Genomic DNA, 13,605 nt, shown 5'->3' with positions numbered 1-13,605 from the left:
ATGCTAAACGTATTTTGTTCAAAATTTGATAGAATCTACAAATATGACGCCAAGTCCGTATACCAAATTTCACCCGTTTAATTCGAAACAATTTTTGAGTTTCCATGCTCACAGACAAAGAGATAGAGTGAAAGACAGACATACATTATTCTAAAAATGTGCTGTTTGATTTCAAAAATATGTGAAACATAGAAATTCGTCGAAATCCCGAGTTCTTGGATGGTAATTTCTCCTATGCATACTTCGTATATAAGAAAGAAAGCAACAGGAATGATCGACACGAAACGCTCTCACATACTTTTTATTAAAGGTGTCATCATTTCCCTCTCCCTCTTCACATAAAATAGTAAACTTTAACTAAACTAACTAACTAAGACATTAAACACCATGAGTGCTCGGTTCTTCTCAACTGCCTCCTCTGTCTTAGAATAAAAAAACACTGTACTTGTTCATCCACAGCATGCCATTGGCATACAATAAATTCGAAAGATCGGAAGGAATTTAGTTGCTAACTTTGGTGATTTATGAATTAACTTTGGCGATCGATGAAATATCATTAATATACAATTACGAAAACAAGTGTTTCATTTATTTAAGTCATTACGCTTTTGTGTACCAATTTTACATGAATGAGAAAGTATAGTTGCGCATTTCCTCAACTGATTCAGTTAAAAATGTGACAGATACGCAATTAAATGCTAAATTCATGAAATAATTATTGCCTGTCCTGCTCTTTACTTTGTGCAGTTATCGTATTTCCTTGCACTCAAACAGCCGGATAGACAACTTAACTTTTAAAGGGCCATTTTTTTCTAGTCATATTATGTTAAAATATTTTTAAGCTTGAAATTAGAATAAGAAAAAGGATTCATTTAGCTTATTAGATGAATTTAATTTGATTAATTAATTAATTTGGTCAATTAATAATTAAGTATCAAATCAAGACACATTATTTTGTGTAAAATAAAGAACTAAAGCGTCTAAGTTACTGTCTTTCTAAAAAAGTTTGTCAGAACTGATGCCAACCTACATAAATTCATACAAAGATTGATAAATTTGATGGGAAGCATACTTCCCACGGCCCTAGAAAGGGTTAGTACATTAGAATTACTTTATGTACATCTAAGTTACACTATAACGCTATTTAGAGAAAAAATCGGTTTGTGAATATTATCGTGTTAATAAAATTTTATTTACAAATGAATGGAATTTCAATAATTATTGATATTTAACTGATAATTTGATTTTTTAAAATTTCCATAACATTTATTCAACCAGATACAATAATGATGCTAAACAATATTTTTTTTAAACTTATTGCCGATAAGAATTTAAAACTATCGGAATTTCTATGAAAAAAACTTTAAAAAGTCGTTCAGTGCTTATTAGTTTCTGCATTCATTTACTTTAAACGCTAAAATAAAACTACATATACATTAATAGCAGTACATTTACAATAAAAATATCATTGCATTAAATAGTACAGACAGTTATCATATAAGTGTAGTAGTAAAACATTTACATTAGAAACATTTAGAAGCTGTACATTTACATTAGCAACTTATGTTTTTTTCAAAAGAAATAAGCAATAAAAGAACAGATAGCAATATTGCTCTTTCTTTGCAATATATCAATAAAGTGAAGTTACCGATAAATTATATATTTAAGAAAATATATTATCTTCAAGATTATAATTAATTTATGATTAAGGTGCTTAAACAACAATTCTGGACTCAAGTATCTGTAAATAGTACAGTTTTGAAGTAATTAAAATTTCAATAGTAGTTTATTCTTCTTTAAACCTCGTAAACTAGGATAGTATTATAATATCCTAATTATTTTATACTACAATATTTCCTAGTTTATTAAATTAATGGGATTAATTAATTCTATTCATTATTTTTTTTTCAAAAATAGATAAATAAAATAAAATTAGCATTAATTAAATTAATTTTTTTACAAAAACTAAAAGCAATCAAATAATAATAAAATTAATTTATAAAGCTAGTGATTCAACATTTAATTTTTATCAACATCAATTTATTAAATATTTTCTTTTATGCCAAAATATACACGTTTTTAAAATTATTGGTTCCATACACAATATCATAATTTAAAATTGAACGAAAGCTATTACTTTGCGAAATTGTCCGATAAATCTTTACAAAGAATAACTGTTTGTATGCTATATTTTTTTGAGATGCAGAGCTATTTATTATATATGAAACAGCCGTAGTTAATTGAAAGCGAATAGTAAGCGACTTCAAAGAGAACATTTTGAGGAGAAATAATTTTTATATACATTTATTTAACATGATTTGTTTCATGTTTAAAAGATGTCATTACTTAACCATTTATATGTTTACTTTCTGAGGTGGTAAGTTTGCAAACTTGGGTGTATTTGCGGAGATTGCGTATACTGGTTTAGTATTTTCTATACTTTATTTATTTACTATTTTTGAATGTATTCATAAGTTGGACGAATTAAATACACTGAAGTTCACGATATTAGATGGGTCTATCTCTACACGGGCTCTACACGATGGGGGGCTCTACACGATCTAATATCGTGTAGAGCCCCCAAGGACAAGCAGAAGTGCCGCAACACGGCATGGCATGGATTCAACAAATTTGTGAAGATATTCTGTGAACAGTTCACACCATGATTCCTGCAAGGCAGTCCACAAAGCCATGGGAGTACGAGGAGGTAGAGAACACTTAAGGACAGCACGTTGCAATTCATCCCAGAAATGCTCGATAATGTTCATGTCAGGGTAATTAGGTGGCCAAGAGAGGGAACGAAATTCAGAAAAGTGCTCCTTAAACCCCTCGATAGCTACTGTAGACCTGTTGAGTGGTGCATTATCCTGTTGGAATTGTCCACGCTTTTCGGAATGCACACAGGATATGAATGGATACAAGTGGATCAGATAGGACATTAATGTACCTCTAACCTGCCATGGTCGAGTCCAGATATATCAACGGTCCCATTTGAGGCCAATTGCACACGATCCATACCATCACAGAGCCTCCACTAGCTTAAACAGCTCCTTGTAGACATGAGGGATCCAGGGATTCATGAGGTTTTCTCCACACATGTATACACGGTCATCCGCCCGATACAATTGGAAACGTGACTCGTCAGACCAGATAACGTTTTTACAATCATTAAGAGTCCAATGACGGTGTTGGCGACTCCAGGCAAGGTGTATAGCTTTGTGTCGCTGAGTCAACATTGGTACACATGATGGTCTGCGGCTGCGAAAGCCCACATCAATTAGGGTACATTGCACAGTACGTACGCTAACACTTGTTGATGAGCTTACATTCAAAGCCGCAGCAATCTGAGGAAGTGTTGAACGTCTATCTCCTGTAACGATTCTTTTCAGTCGTCGATGATCCCATTCTGTCAAGATCTTCTTACAGTCGCACCGCTGTCGGAGATTTGAAGTTTTATAGCTTGAAGAAGAAACCTGAAGAAGCCTGATATTCGAGGCACACCCTTGAAATGTCCGTGTGCTAAAATCCAAATTTCATCGCTACTTCGGAAATGCTATGTACCATCTCTCGTGCGCCGACAATTAATCTCCGTTGAAAATCACTTAAATCTTCATAACTTGCCATTGTAACAGCAAAAATCGATGCATTAGCTTCTTCAGACACCTGTTGTCTTATATACCCCTGTCGACCGCATCGCGTTACGCTGATTAGTCGAATCCTTTATTTGCATACGACCTGCTATATCAGTTCTTTTGGCTCTTCAGTGTAGATTTCAATCTCTATTGGGCGGTAGTTAAAGTTAAGTTGAAAAAAAAAATGATTTTTTTTTATATTTTAATATTTTTAATCATGAATTAGGAATCGAAAACTAAAGGTACTATAATTAAAAAAAACTGAATTTTTTATACTTTAATATTTTTAATCATGAACTATGAGCTGAAAATTAAAAGTAGTAGATAGTTTTAAAAAATTAATTTTTTTAGAATACTAACAAATTCACACTTGTCAAAACAGTTTTTGATAAAATTATTATAAAAACAGTCACATAGTTTTTTCCCTTAAATTTTCCTTTGCATTATCTTTACTCTATATAACTACTTAAAAACAGCCTTACTTTCAGATATAAAAACTAAATGGAAATTTAACTTTTAGATGGAAAAAACAAAATGGCAACTGGTCCCGAAAGATTCCTGCATCTTTTTGTAAAAAAATATTTATTTAAAAAAGTATGTGAAATTTTTAAGCCATTTATAAAGATAAAGTATAGAACAGTTTTTATATATAAAAAAGGAAAATACTGATTTCGAAAGTGCAGATTTTGATTAAAAATGCATGATATGATAAAAGCAAATATTACAACTGAATTAATTAGGTTAAATATTACAACTGAAATAATAAATTATGCCATGGGCTTATTTCGAATAAAATAAAGATATTGTTTAATTATATTAAAAAAGATTGGCATAACAATTTATTCAATAGTATTTTGGAATATTGATCAAAATTTGGGATTATCCCGCCCACCTGTCAATGCTCGTGAAAATGTTCCAATCCTTTGGCGCCATTATAATGAAAAGTAATTTGCGCCTATTGGCGAAAAGTTACCTTTTGGTGATAATATCCGGTTTGGTGAAAATGGTTGACGGTATAATCTCAAGGTACCAACATTTTGTTTATTTCCCCAATGTGCCCAATAAAATTCCATACGTTAATAAAGTTGCGAAGCTTGAGAGTAGAAGGGATCTTTCCAGTGAATGTATTTTCCACACAGTAAGGTTGCTTTCTGGTATATAAAGATTCCTGAAAGTATGAGTTTTTTCTTGAAACTTGGAAAATTTGTTAAAGGCATTTAATAGCAATGTTTTGGTCTTCTTTGTCATTTCATTTGTAAGGATTCCTGAAGTCACCAATGCTAATTGATAACACAATGCCATAATGATAAAACAGATTAAGATGCAATAATTTATAAAGGATGAATTGGGGATGAATGCCACTGTATAGCCCATTCGGAATAAAGTTATCATTGTGATTAGAATTGTGATAAAGATGCTAAAAGAAAAGTGATCATCCATATTGCTCAAGCATGACAGCATGACTTCATGATTGCTCAATAAACTCTCAAATTCTTCTCAAGAAATATCTTTGCTAAGAGGCACCAGAAAATATTTTTGAAAAATAATTCGGAAAACGTTACAAGTAAAACTATAATATATAACAAAAAGGCAAACAGTGATACTTGATACCAAACGGAAAAGTGATTCCAATCCTTTATTAATCCAAAAAGAATAAGAAGTTAGAATACTTTCTAATATCGTGGCTAAATTCTCCAAAACCATTTTCTGATTAGGAATTCTTCTATCTTCTCTAAACCAAAATAAAATAATGCATACAAATATGACAATGCACAAAAAAATTAAAAAGATTATATAAGGATACTTTGTTTTTGTTAGATTGTTTTTAGGATGTATTTTGAATATTTTATTCAGAATTATCGTCGTCCTAATTATTTGTCTGCGTTTTCTGTAAATTGATACATATAGCACTATGTGCAGTATTTCCAAAATCCAAAATGTGAATCCATACGCCCAATCTCGTGTAAATAGCTTGAAAAATGTTTCATATGCAACTTTTATTGAAAAAAGTACAAAAACCATAGTAGTAACAAGATTAGTAGAACAAAATCTCGAATAAGGACTCCTTTGATTTCCACTGACATTTTCTTCTATATTTCTATTTAGTTTTAAAAAATGTTTTATTTTTATTCCTATTAGAGAAAATGGAATAAATATAAAGTTGAACTCTTTCATAAGAGAATTTTATGCGTTTGGAGATTTTTTGAAATAAGTACTTCTATGTTTCGCAAAAATGCCACTTGTATGTTTCGTACACCTTCTTACTCTTAAATTGTAAAGAGAACGATGATTTGATTTGTTTTTCATCATATCTTTCATGAATATACGATTAGAGCTCAGAAATAATTTTTGAAGGATATGACAACATTCAATAAATCTATAAAATGTTCTTCAAAATATCGAAATACCAAGTTAATTAAATCCTTGTTATCGCTTTCTTCAATTATTCCAATTAAATACATAAAAGAAGACTTTTTCTTTAAAGTAAAACTTCCAGAGAATTACAGTTGTTCTAAGTTAAATCGTAAGAAATTAATGATAAAATTAACAGCTAGTTTTCTTGAAATATTGCATTCGGGAACAAATTTATAACTTTTGGTCTCATTATTGAGATCGATGTTTCGGAAAATAATAGATTGTTATACTTGTCTCTCATTTTTTAAAAATATTTATAAGCAATTATATCTACATAATTTTGATTATTTTTTAGAATAATGACATGCGGCATTGAATTTCTCTCTTTTTAATATATAAATTCTGTTGTATTGTAAGTTCTTCGATTTCAATCAGTTTCCATTCTTTATAATTTGTTATTATAAGAACATTGTTATCGAAAGCATTTTGAAAGATTACATTTCATTCAAATTCAGTGATCTGTCACATGAATGACAAATCATTTCTCCTTTTATATTCAGCTACTATTTTATTTCAATATTCTTTTTCCATGTTTTGGATAATACAAGAACTATTTTTTACATGGGTTGATTTCTATTCATGTTTTTTTTTTATTTAGAGTGCTTGACATCAATTTAGAATAATATTGTGCGCAATATAATTGCATTTATTTACCTGAATTTTTTGCTACGATTACTGAGCAATTAGAGCTCTCCAGCATTATATGTGTAATACAACATGCAATTCAGATAAAAGATGATAGCCAAAATAAATTTTAAAAAATGCGAAATTTAGTACTTTTCTTAGAACAAAAATGAAATAAAACAAATAAAAATCAATTTTATTTGCCTACTTATCATTGCAATTTAATCATTTTATTTATTAAATACTTCAACGGTGGAAGAGAAGAGAGTAATTGAATATTTGTACAAACAATGAAAACAACCTATTACTCAGATATATTATTATAAACCAAACAATTACTCAGAAAGAATGATAAGAAAAATTGTAAATTATATTTAAAAATGCTTTAAAAAGTGGCAAATAAACAAAGAAAAAAGTAACTATTAAATTGGCATTATTGAAAATAATCATTTGAATTATAAGAAGATGAAGAAGTTATTGTTGTACAATATTTTCGAAAGATATTATTACTTTCTGTAGGATATTAACTCACAACATTATTATTAGCTGAGTAACAGAAATAATGCTCTAAAATCGTCTGCTTATTGTAGAGCTAATATATTCAGCTAATATATTCAAATATTATATCCACACTTTAGCTCAAAAATCTATTATTCGAATAAAAAAAAGGAGATAAGAGGATAATATTTGGTCTACAGTTATTACACCAAATTATTATGAGTTCTCGAATCTTCTAGGGAAATTATGTCTATATATCCATCGGTGTGTATGTGTATTTTGGATAGGTAATAATACCCATTGAACCAGCTGTGCGGGTGGCATTCGGCATATTGTATTCTAAGAATTGTAGAACTTCATCTAAATGGTATACCAAACGTGTCATAGGATTGATTGTCTGTCTACTTGTCCATTCGTATCTGTATTATATTCACACACACACACACACACACACACACACACACACACACACACACACACACACACACACACACACACACACACACTATATTCAAAACAATTTATCACTCTGATAAATTGTTTAGTATAATATCACATTATTATTTATAATTAAATAAGCATTATCTAGGAATTGATTTGAAAGTTTTTTTTCAGAATTTTAATGCACTGCCGAGTTCCTTGAGTTCTATTGTGAAATCAAGTTTCGGTAATTTCCAAAATTTAAAATCTATATGTCAACAAAGAATCCTTATTAGAGGGACATATGAAATAATTCTTTCGAAATAAAACATAAATGACAAATAAGCTTGATTTCAAACTAACAATTTGAAAAGAATTTCGTTCTTTGAATATGATAATTCGATGAAAAATCACATTTGGGAAGAATAAAAATAAAGGATTTCTGTACAGTCTACACCAAGAAGAAAAAAAAAAGAAAAAGAAATTTCCTTCAATACCTCTTATAGGGCGATTCTTTCATTTTTTTAAGCATACCTTAATTTTTTATATTTTATTTACTAGATATTTTTTTCTTTTCTTTTTTTTACTATCTTAATTTATGTTTGCTGCTTACGACACTTAGTAAGGATCTATTAATTCAATAATTTTAATATTTCAAAATTATTAGCATATTTATTAACTTTGACATATTTTTGAGCCTATAACACTCTAATAATTTTGACACTCTTTTTTTAGGCTTTTCTCTCTAAAACATTTCTCAGGAAAGTCATTATTAAAGCATAACAAAAATATTCGACATGGATCATTCATTAGATAAAATTTCAGTAATACCACAAGTATTAAATTAAATGTCAACACGCTTTTTAAAGAAACTTTCAGCGCCTAATCTGTCTTTGAAAGATGGAGTTCCCAGAAACACAAAAAGAAAAAAAAAATCCTGCGCCAAGGAATTATTTTCAGCCGTTCAAGCAAAGGCAAAAGGTTTTTCAAAACCTGACGATCAAATAACATCGGTTGAAAATAGTTCTAGGTAATAGGATCAATACTTTATTCCAGTTAGAGCTAAAAATAGCTCATAGCTTTTAGTAAACAGAAATTTCGCTTTTTGGACGCTTTTATTTCACCCATTTATTCCACATTCGCAAAGTTCGAATTTTACTATCGATTTTTCTTTGATTATATGAACGATCCTTTGTTAAATTTACGAGCTCTTAATCATTATTAATGATATTACATAATTTTATTATTCTTTGAAAGTTAATCGATTAATTTGAATAAATTTAGATTCTGTATTCCATAAGTGATGGCATCAAGTAATAAATCTCAGAAAAATTTGATTTCAAACTTTGTCAAACTTTAAGTACAGGATTATAAATTTAAGCATAAAAATAATTAAAATAAAAAAGAAATGCATTTTAGTATACTTATGAAAGATCATACTAAATTTTGTTTCGCTAAATTTGTTGCATTCTTGAAAAATTATTTAACTACTTCTTTCTATTAATATTTTCTATAGTCCCTACTTATTCTGTTATACGTTTCCCTAATTTATTGTTTACTTTTTTATACGTCCAATTATATCAGAAAATCCTTAAAAAATAAAACCTTTACCCTTTTTATTATCTTTGTTTGATTTTGAACTCAAACCTTAACTATAAGGCCAATAAGACTTCAAAAAAATGCATTAAAACTATATTTTATATTGAAACCTATTCAATATGAAAAAAATGAGCTCAGTGTTTAGATCTTCATTACAGAAATGGACAAAACTAGCGTAGGGTACTGGCAGAAACAATAAGATCGATTTGAGCTTAAAGAATGAATAGTATTGCTGTAAAATATGCTTAAAATATTTTGTAAAAATTCATCAAAATTTTTTTTAATGTAGCAGAAATTTTGATATAACTGAAAAGATATTATTTGAATATCTTTTCAAACATGATGTCGAAAATGACATGATGTAAAAAACTTCTTTTTCTGTTTCACTATTTTCAAAACGCCTCACAGGAAGATTCCAAAATTTCATTTGATTTCTAATTAATTAAATTTGTAATTAAATTTTAAAAATGTCTTTGAGAAGCACAACTTTATTCTTCAATGTTCACACGACAAATCAAAATGTTCACTTTTTATGGAAAATCAGGTGATTGCTTCGGCGTAATTGATTAAAAAAAGCGAATTTTAAAATTTCCACCAAATTTTATAATATCTCTTGCTAATAAAGTGTACAAATCTGATTTTGAATATTTCAATACGTCAGTAGTAAATTTCTTTTAGTTTGCCTTTATATGATAATTAACTATATATTTACTCTGCATGTTGTTAGTGCATGTCTAGAGGTAAGTCGTACGGAACTTAAGGAAAGAGGAAATGGTAATTGAAACAAATTTTCGTTTCTCTATAAATCCTATGAATATCAAAGGACTATTCAAATTAGCGGAATGCATTGTATAATAGTAATGAAATTAAATGAAAAAGACTATACATTCATCATTTATCATGTCTGCATGGATTTTTAAACCAGTAATAATCAAGTAACTCTGTCTGCATTCTATAAAAATGGTTAAACTGGAATTTAAAATTCAGCTACTGGATGTAAGAAATAAAAATTTTAACAATATATGTATTAAAAATGCGTTTTAATTTGAGATTCACTTGCAAGTGTAATATTTAAAACATGAGTTCAATCGAAATCGCCTTATCTGCTTTTAGTCATAACCTTATTCAGTTTATGTATGCGAAACGTGCATTGCGTCGAAAGTGAAGGGATATATATGAATGTCAGGCAGTTAAACATTTCGTGCGGTGTAATATTATCAGTTACCTGAAATTCAACGCATAATTCGTAGATCAGGTAGTCTGATTTCCATAAAGCCGGAAGGCGAGAGCCAGAAATTAATTGCTAATGTTCTTTAAATTAATTAATTGTTCTTTAAATTGCCAATGTTGCTTTGCATTTGATACATCTTAAACATCTAGTACATTGTTAAACTTCTGATAATTTTCATGGGAATAAATGGCTTATACAGGATTTAAAGCGCATAAAAAGATTACTGGCTTAGAGCTATGAATAACAAAATTGTAGAATTCTGTAAACAACAAAGTGTGCACATAATGTAGTTTTTTAATCTTGATATTTAAGCCATATAATAATTTATTGTTGGCATATAATAATTCATAATCTACACACACACTTTCTGTCAACTCTAGAAAAGATAGATCTATTGCACTGTTATTTTTATATTTTAGGGATACACATTCTCGTTTCGAGATTTTCTTGTAGTATATCTATTTATTATTCCAATTCGATTATCATAGGTCTATTATATACATTTCTTTCAATTTCTTTACATAGCACGCCAATTATCAAAATGTAAGGAAAAATTTAAAAAAAAAGCTTAAACTCAGTAAAATATCAAGACAGTCCGTATGAAATTTATATATGTTGTCGAATAAGAGTTTCTGAGTAAAACTGCAATATGCAGCTTAGTGGAATTAGAATCGGAATACGTCATATGTGAGGAGCATGAAATTGCATGTTTGAGTACAAACCTCAGAATTTTGACAATGCGATAAAAAATCGGGGACAGCCAATTTATAATAACGACCTCCAACTTCATTTATCCACCACCATTGTGTTTTGCATCATCTTAAAATACAGCAAAAAAATAGCTATCATTATAGTAAAATCAATATCATTACCTGTACAATGTTTTTATAATTTTTAAAATAAATTTTCAAAGAATTTAAACAAATTTTAAAAATTGCATTTTTTGAGGTAACTATAAAAAGTACGGCTTACAAGTACAGGTGCTTTACATTTTCGTACATGCATATAGAAAAAATAGAATCAAGCGAATCTACGGATAATAAAATAATATAGTTTAATTTAATAATAATATAGGATAATTTAGTTTAAAATAAAACTAATAAAAATTAGTACATGCCAAACATTTTAATTCATAAAACAAAGTTTAATTTCCATTTAAAACCCAGTAATTACTGGGGTTTGCACATTACACAATTGTTTACTTTGTTACACATTTGCTGATTTTTTATGAAAACTCTTGTGCAGATTTCTATTGAAAGCAATCAACTATTTTTTTCCGCTGTTTTGAATATTCTTTTGTCCAAGTAGTGAAGACCAGTTCAAAAATACAAACAGAAGGCAATTATTTCTTATTCAATAAATTTATGTAACATTTGAACAAAATCATTTTGGCTTTTGAGAAAGAACATTCCATTTTCTGCAGGAAATTGATATTCAAATTCTGTTTATTTTAATAGAATACTTCAAATTAAGTTTTGATAAAAGGGGCAAAATTATAGCTTTATTTCTATTAAAGATTTTGCACTGCTCTTATTCCATACGAAATATTTTCGGATTTATAATTTTTTCTTATTTATTCAAATTGCTGTTTATCTAAAAGTCATATTTAAATTTCTTTAGTAGTTTTAATATCAAGCAGTTTCTGCAAAATTATGGACTAATTCCTGTTAGCTCGTAGATATACATACTGAATAGATTAGCTCGTAGATTCGACATACTGAAAGTCTTCAAACAAAAATGTTATGTAAAATAAATTTGAAATTTAATATCCATTTATAAGCAATTCTGTAGCATGTTATCATTTGAAATACATATATATATATATAATAAAAATGGAATGATATAATCCAAGCTATTCTGAAGTTGGATTTTTTTTAATATGTCCTACTATACATACATATTTTTGACTGATTTATTGATGTTATGTTATTCAAAAAAGAAGTTGCAGATTTTGATTGCTGAACTCACAGATTTTCTGATTTAAATGCAGACAACTTCTAGAAACAAATCCATTTCCTTGCATAAATGCCCTTCATGAATAATAAATTATTTCGTGGTAAAAAAGAAATATAAATGGATTTCTTTAATTTTTTTTTACATTTATTTTTTGTAACTTCGCATTTTCTTTCTTCATTTGTTTCTTAAACTTTAAAAATGCTTGTAATGTAAAATTAAAAATGTATAAAATAAAAGAGTTAGATTGTACGAAACACATAAGAATCAGGGAAACAGGATCCTATTTCTTTTGTAAAAAGATTGGAAAAGAATATAAGTAGATCTAACATTTATCTGAAAACTGACAATTCATTATAAATTCAAATTAGTAATTAAAAGTTTCAAACAATATAATTAATACCAATCGTAATATACAAATAATAAACAACCAGTAATACTTTTAATAATTTATAGATAATATTTTTCTAAATCTTTATATCACATTTAATTTGAAATTTGAGGAAAGATTCATTAAATTTGAAAAGCAAGTTTCATTTCCATAAAAGGAAAGAAAATTGTTCTATTTCAGTAACATTTGCTTACTTAATTTTCTACTAATGATAGAGTGTTCAATAAAGTCTAAAATTATGATACTCAGGGGAGAAACGGCAGGAATTAAGAACATCATCCAAATCCATTAATATTCTTAAAAATATTTCCGGAAAAAATTAATTTCATCATTGTGATAAATTCTTTATTCTTAATAAAATAATTTCTTATACGCAAATTCCAAAAGTTATCTATTTTGCGTAATACGTTTTATCATTTGAACTATCACATTCTATGTCGGACATTTTTTGCTTGTTAAGACCTCAAAAAAATTTTGAATATGGAAAATGTAAATAATAATAGGATATTGTTTTTTAGGCAACATTAAATAAAGCCCGATTAGTTAGGATAAAAAAGGACCGATTAGTTAAAATAATATTCATTGCTGTATGCAATCATATGGATGCAATATTTAAAAAAAAACTTAAAACTACTGAAAACTATCATTTCATTATAAATCATTTCCTATCATTTTATCTTTGAAAAAAAAGCCATCAGTAAAAGCATCGGACAGGAAAGGAATGATTTCAATTATTATAACTTCAATTATTATATTAAGTATTTCTAGAAGAAATATTCAAAAATGTAAATGTGTTTAATAGATTAATACATTTATTGATTTCATATATTTTGGGTAAAAGT

This window comes from Argiope bruennichi, chromosome 9 (genome assembly GCF_947563725.1).
Source record: "Argiope bruennichi chromosome 9, qqArgBrue1.1, whole genome shotgun sequence".
NCBI classification, from domain to species: Eukaryota; Metazoa; Arthropoda; class Arachnida; order Araneae; family Araneidae; genus Argiope; species Argiope bruennichi.
The sequence above is the reverse complement of the archived record's forward strand: the minus strand, read 5'-3'. Positions refer to the sequence as shown.